This window comes from Canis lupus, chromosome 18 (assembly GCF_011100685.1).
Source record: "Canis lupus familiaris isolate Mischka breed German Shepherd chromosome 18, alternate assembly UU_Cfam_GSD_1.0, whole genome shotgun sequence".
NCBI lineage: Eukaryota > Metazoa > Chordata > Mammalia > Carnivora > Canidae > Canis > Canis lupus.
Window position 1 is genome coordinate 29,733,499 of NC_049239.1, and position 14,477 is coordinate 29,747,975.

Consider the following 14,477-nt stretch of genomic DNA (forward strand, 5'->3'; position numbering starts at 1 on the left):
AAAGGAATGGAGTGAATGGCTTATGGGGTTCCAAATAACTGGATGGTGATGTATGAAGTCTTTGTAATGGAATAAATAAATAATTGTTGGCTAGTATATCAAGTGATTGTCAGTTTATTTTCTAAAAATTGTTAGTGGTTATTTTTATTTTTATTTTTATTTTTTTTTTTTTTTGTTCAGTGGGATAGATTTGCTCTTTTACACGTATAACAAGAGTTTTAAACATTTAAACAAGAGTTTTAAACTGAAAGGCAGTGTATTTTGCCAGGATTGGTGAGCATTTTCTGAGCAGATGGTTTTATTTGAAAGGACGTTTTTCTCCTAGACATACTTTCTTTTCTCTCCTAAGTTCTACCAGCCGGCCATTGATTCTTTGTTTAAAACATCACAGCTCATGACCATAAGCCATGGCTGTCACAAATAGAGGTCTGTGACCAATTAGATTTCTCTAAATAATGCCTTTATGTAGATGGCTCAATTCTATCTGTTGAGGCAATGATTCTTTGGACTATATTGATAATGTCATCCACATCTTTGAATTGGAAAGCTAAAAGATATTATGCAAGTTAATGTCCCGCCTCCTGCTTTTAGGCAGGTGAAATTCTAAGCCATCTGGAAGAGATTCTGTTTTCTTTTGAAATATTCAAAGGCATAGGCCTCACAACTTTGACTTGTAGGTAACTAAACATTTCTTACTAGTGGTGATCAATGCGTTCTTTCCCATATCCCACCCAAATCTCTTCCATGACTTTTTCTTTTCCTGACATTCTGGAAACAAAATTGAATAAAATAGAACAAGTATTTGCTTCAAGTTACCATCCAGAACTTCTCTGAGGTGAAATTATGTTACTTCTTTTTCATTTGGGGAGAGTGGGTAAAAACATGTTTTCTAATGCTTACAAAGGTGTCATATCGATTTTACAAAAGTTTAACATAGAAGTGTCAGCAGAAAATGACTAAACTTTTGGTTTCTGTCTATAAGACTTATGTAATTATTAATAAAAATAAATCATTTTTATTCCAGTGTTTGAAGGTCTAAAAAAGAATTCTATTCCAATGAGCTCATATAAATCTCTCCCACTGATTCTCACAGTTATTATTACAATTTGTTTTTAACCGGGAAAGAGTGGTGAAGGATAAAATAACAGAAGCCATAGCTGAATTAAGAAAGATCTTAGATCCTTAGGAGTTATACAAGATTTCATTCAATCCAATGATTTACATAAGGGATTGGTCCAGCAGAGAAAAAAATAAGAATAATAAGTATTTATTTTATTCTGATCAAGAAGAAAATAGTTAATAAAAAGGAGGGTTGATCTGAGTAGAAATATGTTGCTTTATCTTAGTTTTACTCATTTAAAAGTGGGAGAGAGCCATTTTACATTAATGATGAGCATTGATTCAGTAGTTCTGATTGGATGGGAGTTTGTATCCCTACCTTTGTTTGCCTTTGTTATATGTGCTTTTCTCTAGAATCTGAGCCAATGAAAGATGATTCTACAGAGAGAATAGGATCATTTAAAGTTCTCAAGATTTATTTATGAAAGAATACACATTTAATATTTAATATTTTGCTGAGGAATGTTTATTACAAAATACAATGAGTAGCTTTATCCAATTGAATCATATAAATCCTGTTCCAGTATTTGCTCCTATGACTTACCAATGAAACTATAGGACTGATTCATTGATTTTGTAATCACTTTGCTTTCCTCCAGTTCCTCCCAGTTCCTATATTTGGCAAGCCCTTGCTTATCCCTTTTAAAACTCCATTACTTTAGTATTATTTGTTTAAATTCATTATAATTTTTTTAAATTCCTTTATCTTATTTTTATTTTTTAAATTCAGTTTTCCTGTTTAAATCCCAATCTGTTTTGTTTTCCAGTTTGTCAGGACTATCTAGTGCTGGGCATGTGTGACCACAGATCATTAGTGAAACACAGAAGAATTAAAACACTTGCTAGGAGACTAGGCTTAGTCCATTCAAGGTACTGTAATAAAAACACTGAGCAACTTAAATAATCAACATTTCTTTTTCACAGTTCTAGAGTCTGAGAAGTCCAAGATCAAAGTGCCAGAAGATTCAGGGTCTGGGAAGGGCCTGTTTTCTGGTTATCTTCTCACTATGTCCATACAAGGCAGAAATGGACAGGGGAGATCTCTGGGATCTCTTTTATAAGGACACTGATCCCATTCATGAGGGCTCGACCTAATCAATTCCCAAAGGCCCTACTCCCAAATACCATCATGTTGGGGGTTAGGTTTCAAAATATGTATTGGGGGGATTGGGAGGGTGGCGGGACACAAACATTCAGTTTACTGCATGAGAATAGAAATGCATCCTAATAGAGCAAAGCCCCAAATACATATTAGACTGATGGAGATTTAGCATAGCAAAAGACATTACTAGTATTGAAATAATGTTTGTCATTGGTATTGTTATATTCATTATGTTTATTATTTGAAAGACCATAAGTCACTTAATGTTGTGTATTGGATTTTAACAACTCAAAACAGACAAAGGAAAGGATGCCATAGTTATTTTCCTGTGGTTGAAGAAACTATAGTTCAGTGGTTCTAAAAGACAGCCATTTCAGAAAACGGAGGCTGTGTAGATATGAATAAATCAGATAGTGGAAGTAAGCTAAAGATAGGCACATCTTAGGTATCTGGAGAAAGCCAGCCTCTTTTAAGGCATATCATCAAGAATGAGTTATCAAAATCTCTCAAGAAAACATACGATTTTGAATCGCAGGGCAAAGTAGAGAGTGGAGAATAAGGTATTGGCACTGGGAGCAAAATGATTAGATAAAATTGTATATATAGGACATAAGCCAAGTCTAGAACTTAGCTTAGTCCAAGGTTAAGCACAGAGTTGGTGTTATATATTTATTTTAGGCATTTAATTAAGTACTCTACATCTCCCTAGACAGGAATAATTTGGGTAAGGAATTGAGATAGATCCTAACCAAATCCTTGAAGGCAAAGCTTTATCCATCTAACTTCTGTGGAATGATGATCTTGTTTTCCGATGTTGCTGATGTAACTATAATTTGGAAAGGTATTGAAGGCCTCTCTAAAATGGAGATGGATGACATCTCTCACTGTTTTGTCTATTGTTTATTTCTTTATCTCAGAAGATGTCAACATGCGTTACTGCTCTTCAGCTGAGTCAACAGTGATGACTTTATAGTGTTGTCAAACTTCAGTGTGCAGCTTAATCACTGGGGGGGGGGGAGGGTGTGAAAACACAGAATAGTAGATTCCACTCCACGAGTTTCAGAGTTGGTAGACAGAGGTTTAAAATTTTGCATTTCTAACAGTTTCTAAGTGACACTAATGCTGCTGATCTCAAACTACATTTCGAGAACCACTGCTCCAAGCCACTAGCATCAAATCAGTTGCATTTATATTCTAGGAAAATAGTACTTCAATGAAAAAACTAACAGTGTTTCTAGTCATTATGTGGCTTGGAATGCAGTAGGGACACAAGGCAAGTTGGAAATTTCTGTATTTTTTTCTGAAACCAGCTTTATGAGAAGAAGTATTCTGGATGGGCAGAGATATTCATCTGAAAATATATAACAAAGATTTAAGCATTAACACATGAAAAAAAAACCCTACATTTTTCCAAGTATTTCATGGCTCAGTTGTTGACAACTTATTTGCTAAATCTTAATAATTCAGCCTTTGAAATATTCATGAGATCCATCCTTTTCCAAAGAGATATGGTGATTATTATTCAGAAGCATCACAGTAATGAATAATATCCTGTAGAAGCCAATTATATAATAAGTCATAGAATGTTGGCCATTTATATTACAGCATATATTTCATGTCCCTTAACTGCGTTATCTAATTATCCTTTCTCTCAGCTCGGCATTTGACAAGTACTGAGAAGTAGGTAATTGGAGATTAAGTTCTATCAAGAATCTGAAAAACGGATTTTTTATTTTGCTGATTAAATGTGAAACACTCTATCCTAAACGTGGTAGCAGGGTTGATAGTCTCTTGCTAAACCTAAGAAGTATACTTAGGATTTTTATAATGCTAATAAAATTTAGAAATATTTTGTGATAATATAATTTTTAAAATGGGCCTCTATTTCGTTGTGCTTTAAAGATGAGTCACATGAATAAAAATGTTTGCTTCCTAGACTGGTAAAAACCTGCATCTATAATTCTATGACTGAACTTAGCATGGCTTTTTTTTTTCATTTCTTAAAGATTTTATTTATTTATTCATGAGAGACACAGAGAGAGAGGCAGAGACACAGGCACAGGGGAGCCCGATGTGGGACTTGATCCCAGGACGCTGGGGTCACGCCCTGAGCTGAAGGCAGATGCTCAGCCACCCAGGCTTCCCGCCTTTCTAATTAATTAATTTATTTATTTATCTATCTATTTATTTATTTATTATTTTTAAAGATTTTATTTATTTAGTCATGAGAGACAGAGAAAGAACGAGAGAGAGGCAGAGACACAGGCAGAGGGAGAAGCAGGCTCCATGCAGGGAGTCCAACGTGGGACTCGATCCCAGGTCTCCAGGATCACACCCTGGTCCAAAGGCAGCACTAAATCGCTGAGCCACGTGGGATGCCCCTATTATTATTTTTTTTAAAACACCTGTTTATATGTTTCTCTCCAACTAGATTCTGAAGAGACTTCTGTTCTTCATTTTATTTCCTCTGGTGCCCAGCTGCTGGTAGAGACCCAAAGAGTATTTGTTGAAATGCTGACCAGCAAGCCTCAGTCAAGCCAGGTGAGTGAGACTTTAAAGATGGAATTTTAATTTTCCTAAATTTCAGTTCATTCCAACAGAGTATGTACCTGTGGCCATAAAACACGCCGCACCATCACCATACAACAGTCACACACCACTTTGTAGTCCCTCCACGTTGACTTCTCTGTCAGACTTCCCAGCTGTAATTTTACCCAGAACTTTCCTATGGAAATACATTGGTTAAATACAGCCTGTCAGCCATGTAAGCTGCATGATTCCAGGTCATATGACAAATGTGGAAAGCTTTCCTTATTCTTGTCTAATTGCTAAGGATTAATATCTCGGCAGCCAAGTTTATAGACACAGGGCAGCATGATAGGCGACCCCCTGGAAGGAGACTGTGCGGCTCTCAGGGGCGACTCCCCAACACATCTCACCACAACTATGTCATCAGCCACAATCACATCACCTGGATCATCATAATGATGCCGAACCTTAAGTTGGGGAAAAGGAGCCGTGCCCAGCATGCCTCTGGAAATAACTGTCTTTTTAATCAAAAGAAATTATAACTCCATTGGGACTTTTATCTCTGGAATTAAATGTGCCGCTGAAGTTTTATGTCTCTGTAATACTGCAAAGGAATATTCTCTTCATCTTACTGATAGATTTGCAATAGCTCAGTCAGATTCACAAGTAGCTGTCATTAACTGCAAGAAAATGATTTGGCTTCAAATATATTCGTGACCTCTTTAATTCATATTCCTTAAACCTTAGCTAGTCAAATTCCTCCTAAAGGCCAAAGTAACTCACATAATTAGATATTTGCTTATCTTACCAGTGATAGCTTTAATTAATCTCCTTCTTGATGATGTTCTTGAAGCTACTGGCCTTCTCTTTTCTTTAACACACTAGCTGTAGTACCTCCTTAGTGCCTCAGTGTTTGCTACAACTTCCACCTAGACAATTCCCGAATGCCTTCATGGGCCACACCTTTTTGTCATTTCTTTCTCCGCTCAAAAGCCATCCCTTCTCTGATTTATATGTCTAACATCAAAAGTCTTTCTTTGTCATTCCCAGCGTATCAGTTATCTATCGATGCATAACAGATCACCCTAAAATTTAGAGGATTAAACTAGCAATCATTCATTATTTCCCACAAGTCTTTGGATAATTCTATGGATTCTGAGATGAGTAACTCTACTCATCTAGGTCAGACAAGCTCAGCTAATCTTGTGGAGGGTCTTTCCTGCATCAGCTGGAGACTTGGCTGGGGGATTGACTAGTTTAAGATGACTTTACTCATGTCTCCAAGTGATTAGCTGACTGATGCATGGGTTAAAGCTGTTGTCTGGGCCATATGTTTCTCATTTTCCAGCAGATCAGTCTAGACTTATTCCAAAAGAACTAGTAGAAGCATATGAAGGGTTTTGAGACCCATCACAGTATTGCCAAATTGTCATTTCTGCCATATTCTCCTGCCAAAAACAAGTCACAAAGCGAACCCAGAATCAAAAGGTGGGCAAATTTACCGCATCTATTGATGGGAGGAGATACTGAATCATATTGCAAAGAGCACTGATATAGGGAGAGCTGGAGAATTGGGATAGTTTTGCATAAAACCCACATCATACTATCTTGCTTTCTTCATAACATATATCGGTCCCTGAAATTATACATTTTGTCTTTTAATTTGTTAATTAGCCATTTTTCCTCGCATGAATTTAAACTCCATGAAGAGAGGAATGTTATCTGATCATTTCTCACTGTTGTATACACAAGGTCTAAAATATCATTTACCAGGGACTTATTAAAATCTGTAATGATACAATTGATAAATGAACTCGCTGGCACCATGTGTCTTTAATCCCTCCCAATGTCTATTCTTTGATCAATGAGTTAAAGACATCCATCCTTGCCTCAAAAACAGACATTCCCACACCCTAGAATCTTAAATGAAATGATGGAATATACTCTAAAGGAAATGCAAATATGTGTAAGTTTCTCATCATTATCTTAAGCAGGTTGCTTTTGGTCATTGTTCCTTATTTTCATGAAACTTCTGAGAACAAGTTTCTTTTCATACATCAGATAACTACCACCTTTAAGAATTCAGCAGAGCTAGGGAGAAAACATGGTGAGTAAAGGAATCTTTAGGTCATGCCCGGCAATATGCAGTCTAGACATGGCAGCCAGGAAGTAGCTGAAGCTTCAAAAGCTTTGTCTGCCAAGGAGGAAACAGTTCAGGATGAGCCAGCAATGTGAGAAACTTAGGCATTTTCTTTCTTGTTCTGCATCTGTAGGAGAAAAGGGAAAAGGCGCTACCGTATTTGAGAGCCAACTGTGTGCAAAGTGCTTTTCTGGGTGCTTTACAGAGTTCATTTCCTCCACACAACAAAATACATTACTTTGCCAATTTTGAAGATATGGCAGTGAGAGGAGTTAAGTAATTTCCCAAAGACTAAATAGCTTGAAAAGAGTAGAAGAGGGATTTAATCCCAAGGACTCCTCTTTCACTGTGTTCCAAGAACTAGGAAGACAAAAATAGAAATAATAAACTATTTAAGAAGAATACAAATTCATTTCTTGCCGAGAGGGCTAATCTTTTTAGTGGAATTAACTAAAAAGGCTAGACACATATAAATAAGCAGCCTGTCTTAAATACACAGAACCAAATTAGTTTGAAGAGTATAGCTATCTGAATCAAATAGCATCAGGGTGACACATAAAATTAGTAATGGAATTGACCCCAATGTCTGGCCATCTTAATAAGGGGTCTTTGAAACCAGAAATCTCACTTCATAAGGTAAGGCACCCAAGAGAAATAATGATTGCAACAATGAACATGAAAATAAGATAACAAAGGAATACAAGGGATTACTGAGAATTTAGGTATCACAGTCTAAAGAAAACTCAGGTTAAACAATATATTATGATGTAGTTCAAAATGTAAGGCAATGACAGAGGAAGATAACGATTGCAACGATAACCGTAACCCAGGATACAGTACTGACAGGAATGCTAGAAATAAGTACTTCACAAAATTTATGGTACACACAAATCATCAGAGGATCATGTAAAAATGTGAATTTGCATTCAACACATTTAGGTTAGAACAAAATCCTACACTTCTCACAAGTTCCACGTGAAGCCACTGCTGTGGGTCCAAGTACCACACTTTGAATATCAAAGGTCTACTTGTCAATGACAAAAAAATCAATGTACTTATAAGGTACCTAATAAATGAACAAGAAATATTTATGGCTGAAAACCTCCCTCTCTGACATTCACACAAATGCTTTCTCTCTAGCACTTATACCTGCATACATGTGCTCCATCAAAACACATGACAAAACATCCAATATGGTTAGAAATGTAACTGAAATACCATGGTCAGCACAGAACTAAAATTGCCATTTAAACCAGAATGAGAACTGAGTCATTTGGAACATGTACCAAGTAAAACAGCGTTTATTGTTGGTAAACAGCATGTATTGTTATTTATTTATAGGTTTTGATTATTCATAGAAGTATGCCTTTATTTCTGGAGTTTTTATTTGGATGCTGGAGTCAGTATGCTGGGCTTTAGGCAAAGAACACAAGCTAATTGACCTGTTAATCAAGTAGCTCCTTCTCTGAGGACGTCTATATAAATAGTTGTAGACTAGGTATGGATTACAAGGTTGGAGTGCACAAAGAATTCTACCTTTTTTACCAGTTAGAAATAGGTATTCAAAATTTCAGTTCCCTCCCGTGATGCAAGATCTATCTAGAAGAAAAACAATCAAGCTGAGAGCAATAGGAGGAATTCAAGGTGGTTTAGACAAACTAAGGTAACCTATCAAGAAGGTTAGGAGATGAGTTGAAACTAAAAGAACATCTTCTGATTGAGCCTTGTCCCCAAAATTGTTATCAATCCTCTTGAGGTACAGGGAAGCATGGCTCTAAGAAACACCCAGGATATATTTTCTACCTCTACCTAAAGTGCCAAAGTAAGTGAGGTGAGCACGATGATAGAAAGATTGAATTTAGAATTAAGGAGTTGACCGCCAAAGCGTGAGGGGCCTTCCACAGAGAAACAAGCTATGCCAAGGACGTTGCGCATCATAGTGGTGTTCTTTCAGGTAATAAAGAATTAAACCTACTCACATTCTCTCAGAAAGAGGATCCTACTGTCAAGATTTATGGAGACAGATGGAAAAGAGGGATTGCTGAAAAGCTCATACCACCAGAAGAAAAGTTCCCACCATCTAGGTGTGAATAATAATTGGGAAGTCCCTTTAACAATTAAACCACAGCTGCCATCACAGAAGGAAGACTACATGGAACTCCCTTCTCCCCTGTGACCTTCTAGTACTTGATTCTCTACCCTTGTTTCCTGTGTTTCCTGAAGCCTGTGATGATCCGAACCATCCCAGGCAGATTGGCATATTTTATTTTAAGATGTTTTGAGAGAGAGTTCTCTTTGGTTTGTTGGTCACTGATAACATCTTGGTCAAGTATAGCTCTCCTGTCTGGTCACCATTAGGCCAACGGTTAGCCAATAAGTCAGAAGTCCTTGAGACAGATACCCAGCATTAGTCAACTAAGCCAGGCCAAAGTGGGAAACATACATGGTCAATTTTTCTTAGAAGAAATGCCGGCATGAGAGGCACTCAAAGCCTAATAAGCTCCTCTACAATCCATTTTCAGAAGACTATTCCTTCAGACCTTCAAAAATAGGACTGCCAATGAATTTCCTGGGGTAAATTACATGGATTCAGAAGGGAAGAAAAAATAAAATAAATAATTTTTTTTAATTTAAAAAGAATGAAAAGAAAAGGCACAAAAGAGTAAGTCACTATTTGAATCTCAACTCCAAGTCAAAGATTATGAGAGTGAAGTATAAGATCTGTGTCATAAAGGAATTTGTGTTGAAAGGATTCTGCAGAAAGTTGTCTTTTCGATAAAGATATACATTTACTTCTATGTTATAAAGAGATATGTGCCTTCAGGGAGTAGAATCAAACATTTATAACTGAAAATAACTTTTGAAGTTATCCAGGATGACTCTATACTTTTTAGAATAACAAATTAAGTCCCAGAAGATCTGCTAAATATGCCTAATGATAAATAAGAATTCATGGTAGAGTCAGGTGTTCTTTATTAATTCTTTTGAAAAAAAGACTTATTTCAGAACTTACTGTGTACAAGGTGATTGTGGATAAAATACAACCTCTGTTTTTAGAGGGGTGTTCAGTTTACATTCACACAAAGACATGGGCTTTGTACATATACTGTGTGGGCTGGAATCTTAGCTCTACTAGTCATTAGCACTGACCTTGGGAAAGTTACTTATTTTCTCTAATTCTTGGTCACCTAATGTGTATGCCAAGGGCAACGGCATATACTTCCTGGTTATATTGAAGTTATATTAAATATTAATGAAAGTGCTTAGTATGGAGCTTGAGACCGAGTAGGTCTTCAGTCGGTGTAAGTTACCATCGATCTAGTTCACTGTGTATTGTACTACACCTACCTTCCGTGTTCAAAGTTTATCTAATTGTAATAGGGATAAAAAATAACAAAAGCAGTGGTGATAGTATCGTCATCATCATCATCATCACCATCATTTACATATATTGATCCATTATGTGAAAAGGGAGTGTGGGGAGATTAAATACAAATTAATTTGTAGTGCTTGGTTGATATCAGTGAGATGCATGGTTCTCAAAATGCAGAGTTTATAAGGCAAAGCATGTGAAGAGACTGAATTATCATGAGATACAGTCAGAAACGTCTTCCTAACCCATGAAGAAGAAGCAAGAGCTAATCCAAGAAGGGACAAGATATTTCCTACATTGATGGAAACATTATGATTTGATTGTAAATTGAAGACCAGTTCTTGAACTGATTTAGGTCCCCCATCATCCTGGGTTGGCTGTTTGAATCAGTTTAGGCAAGTTATTTAACTCTTTAAGACTTATTTGCTGTATATAGAAAATAGGAATACTAAAAGTATATAACTCTCTTAGATTGTTTTTGATAATTTAATAAAATGTGAGTAAACATGTTTAGTACAATACCCAGTGCAAAAAAAAAAAAAAAAAAAAAAGTCATTGGACATATGTTAGTCCAAGCCTTGCCTTGCTAAGAAGGAGAGGAAAGTAAGTTTATTAAGAATGCTCTTTGAATTCATGAGAGCTTTAGCCAGCTGGCTCAGGTGTTCAGGATCTGGACATTTCTTTATCTAAAGACAATATTCAAAGGACATTTGGGTGGCTCAGTGGCTGAGCATCTGCCTTTGGCTCAGTGTGTGATCCCAGGATCTTGGGATCGAGTCCCACATTGGGCTCCCTGAGAGAAGCCTGCTTCTCTCTCTGCCTGTGTCTCTGCCTCTCTCTCTAGGTCCCTCATGAATAAATAAATAAAATATTAAAAAAAAAATAAAGACAATATTCAAATATCCTGACTGGGCCAAATACCCATCTGTCTTAGCAGGGCTATGTGCATAAAAACGTCTCTACAACTTAATCAGTTGGAAAAGCATTTCCCCAATGAGAAAATGAGTTGTCCACAATATCTGCTGAGTTTCTTGCATAATGTCAGCTTTCACTGATAATTCTTGCCTTTTTCTTTTTAAAGATTTTATTTATCCATTCATGAGAGACACAGAGAGAGGCAGAAACACAGGCAGAGGGAGAAGCAGGTTCTTCACAGGGATCCTGATGTGGGACTTGATCCCTAGACTGGGATCACACCCTGAGCCAAGGCAGACACCCAACCACTAAGCTACCCAGGCATCCCAATTTTTGTCCTTTTAAGTGTCAGGGAAACACACACACACATATACACACACAAAAAGAGGGAAAAAATATATCTTCAGAAAGCCCAAAATGTTACAGTAGGAAATCTGGTAAAATACAATTGCTACAAATTTAAGATTCAAACAAGGCAATTCTATAGGCAGAGACTATACTGAGGCAGGAGCCTTACAAATTCAATGTCACCCTGAAGTTTTCAGAAATACAAATGACTGTCTTAAGTTTATCAGCTATGGAAAGAATGTTAACTAGTGTACCTATCCTGAGAGGAGGCTTTAAACTTCTCTTAAGGGGGGAGAAGGGGATGTTGAAAATAATTTCATATTCTGGATCAAAAGAAAAAATATGTAACTATTAACTTTCAAGGGCATCTAAGCAGCAAAATCGTGAATGTAGGATTTCTAAGAATTTTTAGCTTTCCAGAATGTTTATTAAAATCACTCTCTGTTTCCTCCAAAGTGATTACCAATAAACCTTTGAAATAAGAAAAATACATAAATACATTAGAACAAAAACATATTAGTGCTTATTTTAGAGACAGCAAGAAAAAGGAATCAAGTAATCCATCCTGATTTCTGAAGTGTTATAAAATGTAGGGGAAACATCAAAATCAGTGTAATAGGGTATATGAAAACCACCAGACTCCCTGTTGGTGCATAGTATGTTCTATATCTCTTGCTAAAACTGAATATATACTTCATAGGCTAATGGGAGGAAATAGGTCTTCAATTGCAATTTTCAAGGAGAAAAATGGAAGTAGACTGAGCTAGTAGATTCCAAAACAAGGAAACTAAGACCATGACTTTGTGGGGTTTTTAAAAATTATTTTAATATAGTTAATAGATAATGTCATATTAGTTTCAGGTGTACAATATAGTAATTGAATAATTCTATGTATTATTCAGAGCTTATCAAGATAACTAATGTACTCTTAATCCCCTTCACTTATTTCACCCAACCCTCTACCTACCCGCCCCCCACCCCCCGCCCTCTGGTAACTATCAGTTTGTTCTCTACAGTTAAGAGTCTGGTGTTTGATTTCTCTCTTTTTTTCCTTTGTTCATTTGTTTTGTTTCTCAATTCTACATATGAGAGAAAACATATGATATTTGTCTTTCTTTGACTTATTTCGCTTAGCATTGTACTCTCTAGATCCATGCATGTTGTTGCAAATGACAAGATCCCATTCTTTTTTATGGCTGAGTAATATTCCTGTGTGTGTGTGTGTGTGTGTGTGTGTGTGTGTATCTTTATCCATTCATCTATGTATGGACACTTGGGCTGCTTCCATAGTTAGGCTACTATAAATAATGCTGCAATAAATGTAGGGGTGCATATGCATATATCCTTTTGAATTAGTGTTTTTGTATTTTTGGGGGTAAGTACCTAGTAGTGGAATTATTGGCTCATGAGGTAATTCCATTTTTAATTTTTTGAGAACCTCCATACTGTTTTCCACCAGTTTGTGTTCCCACTTACAGTTCACAATGGTCCCTTTTTCTTCACCTCATCGCCAACACTTGTTGTTTCTTGTGACTTTGGTTTTAGCTGTTCTTAGAGGTGGGAGATGGTATCTCATTGTGGTTTTGATTTGCATTTCCCTGATGCCTAGTCATGTGGAACATCTTTTCATGTATCTGTTAGCCAACTGTATGTCTTTTTTAGAGAAATGTCTGTTCATGCCTTCTGCCTATTTTTAATTAGATTTTTAAATCTTTTGGTATTGAGTTGTATAAGTATCCCTAATGCTCAACTGCTTAACTTCAGATGGATTAAAGTAAACTAATTTCTCTCAACCTGTACCTGATTCCTCACAAACACCTAGGAAGGTGAGCCATACATATATACATATGTGCATATATACATTTATTTCAACTTCAGACTTACTATACTTCCAGAAGCCTAGTATAAAGCTTGTTGAGGTTTTCTTGTTTAAAAGAATAAGGGTCACATTCAAAGATAGAGTTGGAGCAAGATTTCTCAATCCTTATCAAATAAGGATTTTGATAGACTACAGAGTTCCAAAATGAAAAGTCCTTAATGTCATGCATGCTTTTACTTTACTTAATTTTGTTTTCATAGTAACTAGGGATAGGACTTTCCCTGTGGAATTCTAAGCATGGACAGCTGAGGATATAGCTCTAGATTAGATCTCAGTCTATTCCATAAAATTAAAATCTACACAAGAAGAGTCCTGAAGGCTTGTGATAGGTTATGCATCTGAATAGAAGTTCCATTTGAAGATTTATAGTCAAGGGTGTACTAGTAATTATTAATGGGGATTTTTCTATATTAGGTTCCTTGTGAATCTACAATGGTATTGTGCAGCTAGCTGATTTGATTGTGAAAGATTTGGACATTTCTTTAGAGACACTGCTACATTTCCCGACAGGTCCAGGTGCTCATCTCTCCTATAAACGTATTATTAATTGGGCCATGTACATGGCTTAAAACATATAGTTGAGCCCCTTACACCTAGAAACACACAGCACTATCTTATGAAGGCATCCTGCAGTCAAAGAGACACATTGCTATTTTATCCTTCCAGGAGCTCAATCTTAATTGATAGAAAGACCACAGTGATCAGAAATTTGTTGCTAAAGTACAAGAAATGTTTACCATAAGATTTGGAAAACCCAGAGATTTTTAGAAGCATATGTTACTTGCTAATTTAAGGGGAGAAAAACATTGCATCATCTAGAAAAAATATCAAGTATCAAAGATTACATTTTGTTAAAAAAATTCTAAAATATTTTACAATGTCAGGCTATATAAGGCCAGGCAGAAAAAAAAAAAAAAAAAGAGGCAGAGATAAATCCAGAGATAAAGAGATAGAGATGTCTTTTTCTGTCCTTAGTATTGAACCATTAGACAGGAAGGTGAATGAGTGCCAGATGTGAACATATATCCACTCTACCACGTGAGACTTGAATATTGTACCTGGGTACAATCAG